Source organism: Mus caroli, chromosome 9 (assembly GCF_900094665.2).
Source record: "Mus caroli chromosome 9, CAROLI_EIJ_v1.1, whole genome shotgun sequence".
Lineage (NCBI taxonomy): Eukaryota > Metazoa > Chordata > Mammalia > Rodentia > Muridae > Mus > Mus caroli.
The window spans coordinates 62,855,001-62,862,731 of NC_034578.1; positions in this window are offsets into that span (position 1 = coordinate 62,855,001).

The window sequence follows — 7,731 nt, forward strand, 5'->3', positions numbered from 1 at the left end:
AGGGATCGTTGCCAGTTCAAGGCGACCTGGTTGACATTGTTAGTATCAGGCCATCTGGGTAACGTTCTGCCTCACTGACGAAATGCCTGGACGTCGTTAGTAATGACTGGTCATTTGCCTTCTAGCCATAGCTGATATTCCCAGAGTTTATATTTCCTTGTTGCATTTGGTAGACTCTTTGCCCGCTGGAATGACGGAAGTAGACCCCTCTGGTAACTACAACTTGGAATGTCCCCTGCCAGCCTCCCCGGTGCCACTTTGCATTCTATGCAGTGGCACCTCACAATGCCACGAGATGTTGTTAATTTCTCCTTTGCAAACATTCCCTGGGTCACTGCCTGAGAGAGTCCAGCACACTTGGTAGTATCTGACACATGGCACCTAACTGGCTACTTCACTTCTGAGACCTTGTTTAGGCAAGTCTTCTCCCATCTGGGCATGTGTCTTAAGGGGAATATGACTTCTCTGGGAGTCCCCACCCAGTAAAAACAGTGGGAACTTTCTGAAGGCACAATGAAATGCCCGAGGCACTAACGTTCATGTTCCTGATGTTTTCGGTGGTGAGCTATGGTAGAGGTGCTGGTGGTGAGCTATGGTGAGCCTGGTGCTGGGTGTCTGGACATTTCCCAGGACAGATTTGCACCACCCTGTTCTTCATGAAGTTCTAGGCTTGGCCAAGAGTTGCACACACCAGGCCTGTAGGGGCCAGAGAGGGAGGCAGTCCTAACTGGAGGGCAGGACCCATGCTGAGCTGTTCTGAGCCCCTGCTGCTCAGCAGGGTGGGGCCCATGCAGCTTAATATTTTTCTATAGAAAGACAGTCAGAATTTAATGTGAAAATTCCTAATCTGTTGGTAACTAATCAAACAAACAGAAACTAACAAAACAAAAACCCATGGAAGCAAGCTGGGCATATGGCACATGCCTGAATCCCAGTGCCTGGGAAGCAGAGACAGGCGGGTCTTTGAGTTTGAGGCCAGCCTGGTCTATAGAACGAGTTCTAGGATAGCCAGGGCTATGCAGAGAAGCCCTGTCTCAAAAAGAAAAACCTGAAAGCCGTTCTGCGGGTTACACTATGCTTGTTGCTCTTTTAGGTTTTAGTCTGTGCAGTGAAGTCTGTGGACAAGGATCTGCCTTCAAGTGCTCAGTCTGTGTGTGACAGCCCCCAGTCCATCCACAGTAACTGTTCATAGCTGGCAGAGGGCCATGCGCACAGGCTGCTTTATCTAGGCATCTCACCTTTACCCGCTGGATGTTTCTGGGTGCCTTCAAGAGGCCACCAGGGGGCAGAGGCGGAATGCTGGATATGATCGGTTATATAGTGTGTGTATATTTGTTTTGTGTTCTGTTTTTTTTTAGAGACTGGGGTAGTTGAGATAGGATTTCACAAAACCGAGCATGACCTTGAACTCCTGATCCTCTTGTCTTCCTATCTCTGTGCATGTACCACAGTGCCCTTTAAAGAATTGTACTATTGGACCAGGCTTGATAGCACACACTTTTTTTTAAAAATATTTTTAAGAAAGCATTCTTTTTTAAAGACNTATTTATTTATTTTATGTGAGTACACTGTAGCTGTCTTCAGACATACCAGAAGAAGCCACTGGATCCCATTACAGATGGCTGTGAGCCACCATGTAGTTGCTGGGAATTGAACTCAGGACCTCTGGAAGAGCAGTCAGTGCTCTTAACCGCTGAGCCATCTCACCAGCCCGATGGCACACACTTTTAACCCAGTGTTTGAAAGGCAGAGTTTGAGGCCAGCCTGGTCTATGTGGTGAGTTCCAGGACAACCAGGGCTCTTTGGAGACACTGTCTCATGGGGGGAAATTTGTATTTCTATCATCTTTTTATAAGGTTCTCATACTGTAGCCCATGTTGGCCAGGAACTCAAGGCCATCTCTATTAGCCTCTCAAGTGCTGGGATTACAGGTGTGCACGAACACACGTGGTTTGGATGGGGATGTGATTAAAAAAAGAACATGTTCAGTGCATATAAAGCAAGTGGTTGAAAGGCTAGGATGGCGAAGCTGTGCACAATTGTGCGTGCTTAGAGCAGAGAGAAGGCTACAGGGGACTTGGTATAGGACAGAGAATAGGCATTCTTCCCAGAAGAAGCATGTATAGAGGACAAAGCAGGGCATGATGGGAACTGTCAGTAGACCAGATCATCAAACAAATTTGGAATGAACTGGGGAATAACCTAGAGATACATCGCCAGGTCAGGTCTAGACTCTGGCATTTCAGACTTTTGGGGTATTTTTTGGTTTTTCGAGACAGGGTTTCTCTGTGTAGCCCTGGCTGTCCTGGAACTCACTCTGTAGACCAGGCTGGCCTCGAACTCAGAAATCCACCTGCCTCTGCCTCCCGAGTGCTGGGACTAAAGGCATGTGCCACCACGCCTGGCCAGATTTTTTTTTTTTTTAAAGATTTATTTATTTGTTATATGTAAGTACACTGTAGCTGTCTTCAGACACTCCAGAAGAGGGAGTCAGATCTTGTTACGGATGGTTGTGAGCCACCATGTGGTTGCTGGGATTTGAACTCCTGACCTTCGGAAGAACAGTCGGGTGCTCTTACCCACTGAGCCATCTCACCAGCCCCAGATTTTTTTTAATTTATTATTTTTACAAGTATTTTGCCTGCATGTATGTATGTGTGTGTACACACACATACATACATGTATATATATATATGCACTATGTACATGCCTAGTGCTCTAGGAGTCAGAAAAGAACATCAGATCTGGAGTTGGAGTAAGAGACAGCTGTGAGCTATTGTGTAGGTGTTAGAAATTGAACCCTGGTCTTCCGCAAAAGTAACATATGTTCTTAACCATTGAGCCAGCCTTTAGCTTATTTGAATATGCAAGTTATGCATGGGTGTAATCTCATAAAAACTAAAGCTTTATCACAGGTTTAGGCCCATCACCAAAGTCTCAAAGATGACTCTGGATCCCTGGGGTATAAACTCAGGTGCATTCCCTCCTGTCCCAATCACAGCTGCAGTCGTCTGCTCAAGGCAACTCAGCTAAGGAGTTGCAGCTTGTTGCTGGGGGCACTGCTAGACCTTTACTCTGAATCCTCTGTGCCTTGCAACTGGGATTTCTCACTGAGAACATGAGAACGGTGCTGCTGCATTGTCAGGCTGGTGAGAAGCTGGGACCGAGGCACAGCCATGCGTGTTTACAGGCTATGTTGTCTACCAACAGGTGTCTCTCTTGGTTCCTTCTGTATTCTGTGGATCATCGTCATCATCATCACCACCACCACCATCATCATCATCACACTTATTTCCCGTCTGTAACATGGTTAATTGAGTAAAGTTTCTTTCTTCCAAAACTGAGTTTGATAGAGTCCCAAGTGGTAAAAGGAGAGACTTGCCTCTCAAAGGTTGTCCACGCCACCTACCTGCAGGTGTACTTATGCATGTGGAACTGAATCTCTCTCCACCCTGCAGGTCCTTGAGGTTGAACAGTTATCACAGGCTGGACAACAGGCACGTTTGCTGAATCTTCGGTCCTGCTCACCCTGTGTTTGTTTTGTTGTTTGAAGCAGGGTCTCATGTGGTCTTAGGTGGGCCCCAGAGTCGTTCTGTAGCAGAGGATGACTTTGAACTCCTGATCCTCCTGTTTCCAATACTTTCAAATTCTGAGGATACACGAGTGTACTATTACACCTGGCTCTGTGCTCTAACTTTTTCATTTTTAGAATTATTTGTTAATGTTTTGCATCTGAGTACACTGTAGCTGTCTTCATACACACCAGAAGAGGGTGTCAGACCCCATTACAGATGGTTGTGAGCCACCATGTGGTTGCTGGGAATTGAACTTGGGACCTCCGAAAGAACAGTCAGTGCTCTTATCCACTGAGCCATCTCTCCAGCCCTGGTGCCCTAACTTTTGACCAAGACAAAGTATAATAATCATGGCAGTGTAATGGGCCGCAGGAACTCACACTCAGTCTCTGTGCTGGGGACAACAGGGACGGACGACTGGGGTAGACTGCAGCAAAATGGACCAATGGAGCCCAAGCTCTTTGGAAAAAAAAATGTGTGCATGTTTATGATTTGTTGTTTTGTTTTGTTTTTGTTTTTGTTTCTTTTGAGACAGGGTTTCTCTGTGTAGCCCTGGCTGTCCTGGAACGCACTCTGTAGACCAGGCTGGCTTCGAACTCAGAAACCCGCCTGCCTCTGCCTCCCAAGTGCTGGGATTGAAGGCATGCGCAACCACTACCCAGCTATTTTTGGGTTTTTGAAACAGGGTTTCTCTGTGCAGCCCTGGCTATCCTGGAACTCTATAGACTAGGATGGCCCTGAACTCAGAGATTTGCCTGCCTTTGCCTCAAATGCTAGGATAAAAAGTTTACACCAGCCGGGCGGTCCTCCTTTAATCCCAGCACTTGGGAGACAGAGGCAGGTGGATTTCTGAGTTCGAGGCCAGCCTGGTCTACAGAGTGAGTTCCAGGACAGCCAGGACTACACAGAGAAACCCTGTCTTGAAAAACAAAAAACAACAAAAAAAAGTCTACACCACCACCACACCCAGGTTTATATATCCAGTTACAGAGAGGCCCGAAGGGTCAGAGACCCTCAATTGAGCAGTCAGCTGCTCACAGTTTCTGTAACTCTGCCTTTAATTGTGACTTCAGGGAGAATCTAGAGCAGCAGTTGTCAATCTGTGCGTCTCAACTGCTTTGGGAATCCATATCAGAGAGCCAGCATGGCAGATATTTACATTACATTCATAATAGCAGTAAAATTATAGCTATGAGTAGCAAAGAAATAATTTAATGGCTGGCAGTCACCACAACATGAGGAGCTCTGCTAAAAGGCTTGCAACATTAGGGAGGTTGAGAACTACTGGGTCAGAGTGTCTAGTCTGGGGACGATTGCTCATGGAGAAGCCCTCATCCCTTATGGCCTTTCCCTGGAGTGCACACACACCTGTAAGGAATTCCTGACCTGTGTTCAGTGGGGAAGCCCAATAAATTCTACAGCTTCCCAGAGGAACTTTGGTGGAATGGTGCTGCCATTTGTCCCTCGGACCTTAGGAGGGGAGGAGGGATGACTGTTGCTTATGTCTTCCGTAGGAAGGAATTTCAGCAGCACCCGTGCTAAGGATCAAGCACAAGTCTTCACGAATGTTAGGCAAGTATCTTATCAACTAAATTATGTCAGCCTCTAGTGTGGCTTTCTTTCTTTCTTTTTTTTTTTTTTCTTTTGAGACAGGGTTTCTCTGTATAGCCCTGGCTCTCCTGGAACTCACTTTGTAGACCAGGCTGGCCTCGAACTCAGAAATCCGCCTGCCTCTGCCTCCCGAGTGCTGGGATTAAAGGTGTGGGCCACCACATGCGGCTAGTGTGGCTCTCTCAAGACAGGGTCTATTGTTTGTTTGTTTTCTGAGACAGGGTTTCTCTGTGTTGCCTTGACTGTCCTGGAACTCACTCTGTAGACCAGGCTGGCCTTGCAGTCAAAGAGATCCTCCTGCCTCTGCCTACTGAGTGTTGGGCTTAAAGGGGTGTGCTGTGACCACCTGTCTTGAAACAGGGTCGTCCAGCCCAAGCTACAACTCGGAATCCTCCTGCTTCAACCTTCTGAGTGCTGGGATTACAAGTACTGGGTCTCAGGGGAACATGCTTGATGCTAGCCTTATTTTTAGTGTTCCGATTTCAAGGACAGCGTCTAACCATGTAGTCCTGACTGGCCTGGAACTTAATACATAGACCAGGCTGGCCTCCAACTCACAGAGATCTGCCTCCCTCTGCCCAGTGATGAAATTAGAGGTGTGTACCACCATATTCATTATATATATATATTATATATATATATTTTTTCTCTCCCCTCCTGAAATAGCATCTTTGTGTATAGCTCTGGCTGTCCTGGAACTCACTCTGTGGACCAGGCTGGTTTTGAACTCATGAGCTCTGCCTCTGGCTTCCTAGTGCCGGGCCTAAGGGCATGGGGCACCACCATCTGGTTCTATTTTCCATTAGATTATAGGTTACTGTATGAAGTCTTGTTTTGGCTGAAGCTACCGTCGGCCCGCGTGCTACTGTTTTGTGATATCTCTTGGAGCTTTTTGCTTAAATGTTGAGCACTGGGCCTCTGTCCATCCATGGGCATGGGCTTGGTTCTGCCATCTCAATGGTTACAAAGGGTTCTAGATGGTCTCACAGAAGCTGTGGAAATGGCTGACTCACTGGCCTCTGTATCTCATGTGTTTCCACCTGCTTTTTAACATCCATCTTGTCATAAGAGCTCTGCTGCGAAGCTAGAAGTTCTAGAAGGATCCCTGTTAGTTCAGAAAGGTCAGGTGATCTGTATTTGCCAGGAGCGAGGAGACTCCCCAGGGAGTTGGTCCAGTGGCCTCCAGAGTTTTTCAGGCTTTGGGGCTGGTTTCTGTGCTTCTCTGTGGACAGAGCCCAGTGGGAATGAACATACCCTGGTAACTAGTTCTCAAAGGGCAGAGTCGTGTGGCTAAAGTGGAAAATGTGTCTGGTGTACATGCATACACACACACACTCGCTCATAGTTACTGTATTAGCACTCCCAAGACCTTTTCCCACGAAGTCCCATGGTCCCAAGCAGCGGAAGGGCAGCCAGTCATGGGAATGAACTGCGGCCCCTTCCCTGTGGAGGGAGGCCCACCCCACCCTGCTGCATGTATTCTAGGCCATAGGAGCCCTGCCCCCGCTACTTCTCCCCCCTTCTTACTTTCAGAGGAGGAAATTGCTGAACAATGTGGCAGATCAGAGAGTGGGCACAGCGCCTGGAGCCCAAGGCCAGGCCAGGTCTTCAGCAGGCTGTGGACTCTGACCTCTGGCTGCCCTGCTGCTCCTGGGCGTTCTCACGGTTCGGGCCTCCTTTTTGCTGGGAGACCTCCCCTGGGGAACAAGTCCTCCTCTTCCTTCCGTTGGTCTTTTCCCCAGGGTGTGGTAGCCCTCTGTGTCTTCCTTCCCTCATTCTCACCATGTCAAGGTCGAATTCCCTTCTAGACCTGGCAGATCCTCCCACCGGAATAGTGGAAGTGCTCCCAGACACTCAGAGGGACACATGGAAGTAACCTTGTCCATTTCCAGCCTCTTCGTGCTGGGAGGATGGTGGGAACTTCCGATTGGTCTAAAATAGTGTTCTGCCTGGGACCAGAACCCTGACCAGTCCCAGGTTCAGTGTTTAGTTCCCTAAACTTGAAATGTCTGGGTTATAACTGGTGTGGTGGCACACACCTCTCATTGTGGTACTTGGTTGTGAGGTAGGAGGATTAATAGAACACCAGGGGTCCAGGCCTGTCTGGATTACAGAATAAGGACCCACTGTGAAATTAAATAGTCTTCATGGAGGTACACACCTACTATCTCACACTTGAGAGGTAGAGGCAGGTTGATCAAGAGCATGGCTGGCTGCTTAATAGGTTCAAAGCTAACTTCAAATAAAGATTTTTAGCCTGCTGTGTTGGCACACACCTTTTAATCCCAGCATTTAGGAGGCAGAGGCAGGTGGATCTAGGTGAGTTCAAGGCCAGCCTGGTGTACAAAACAAGTTCAAGATAGCCAGGGCTATTACATAGAAAAACCCTATCTTGAAAAACCAAAACAAACAAATAAGTGGTTGTACATGCCTTTAATCCCAGCACTTGGGAGGCAGAGACAGGCAGATTTCTGAGTTCGAGGCCAGCCTGGTCTACAAAGTGAGTTCCAGGAGAGCCAGGGCTACACAGAGAAACCCTGTCTTG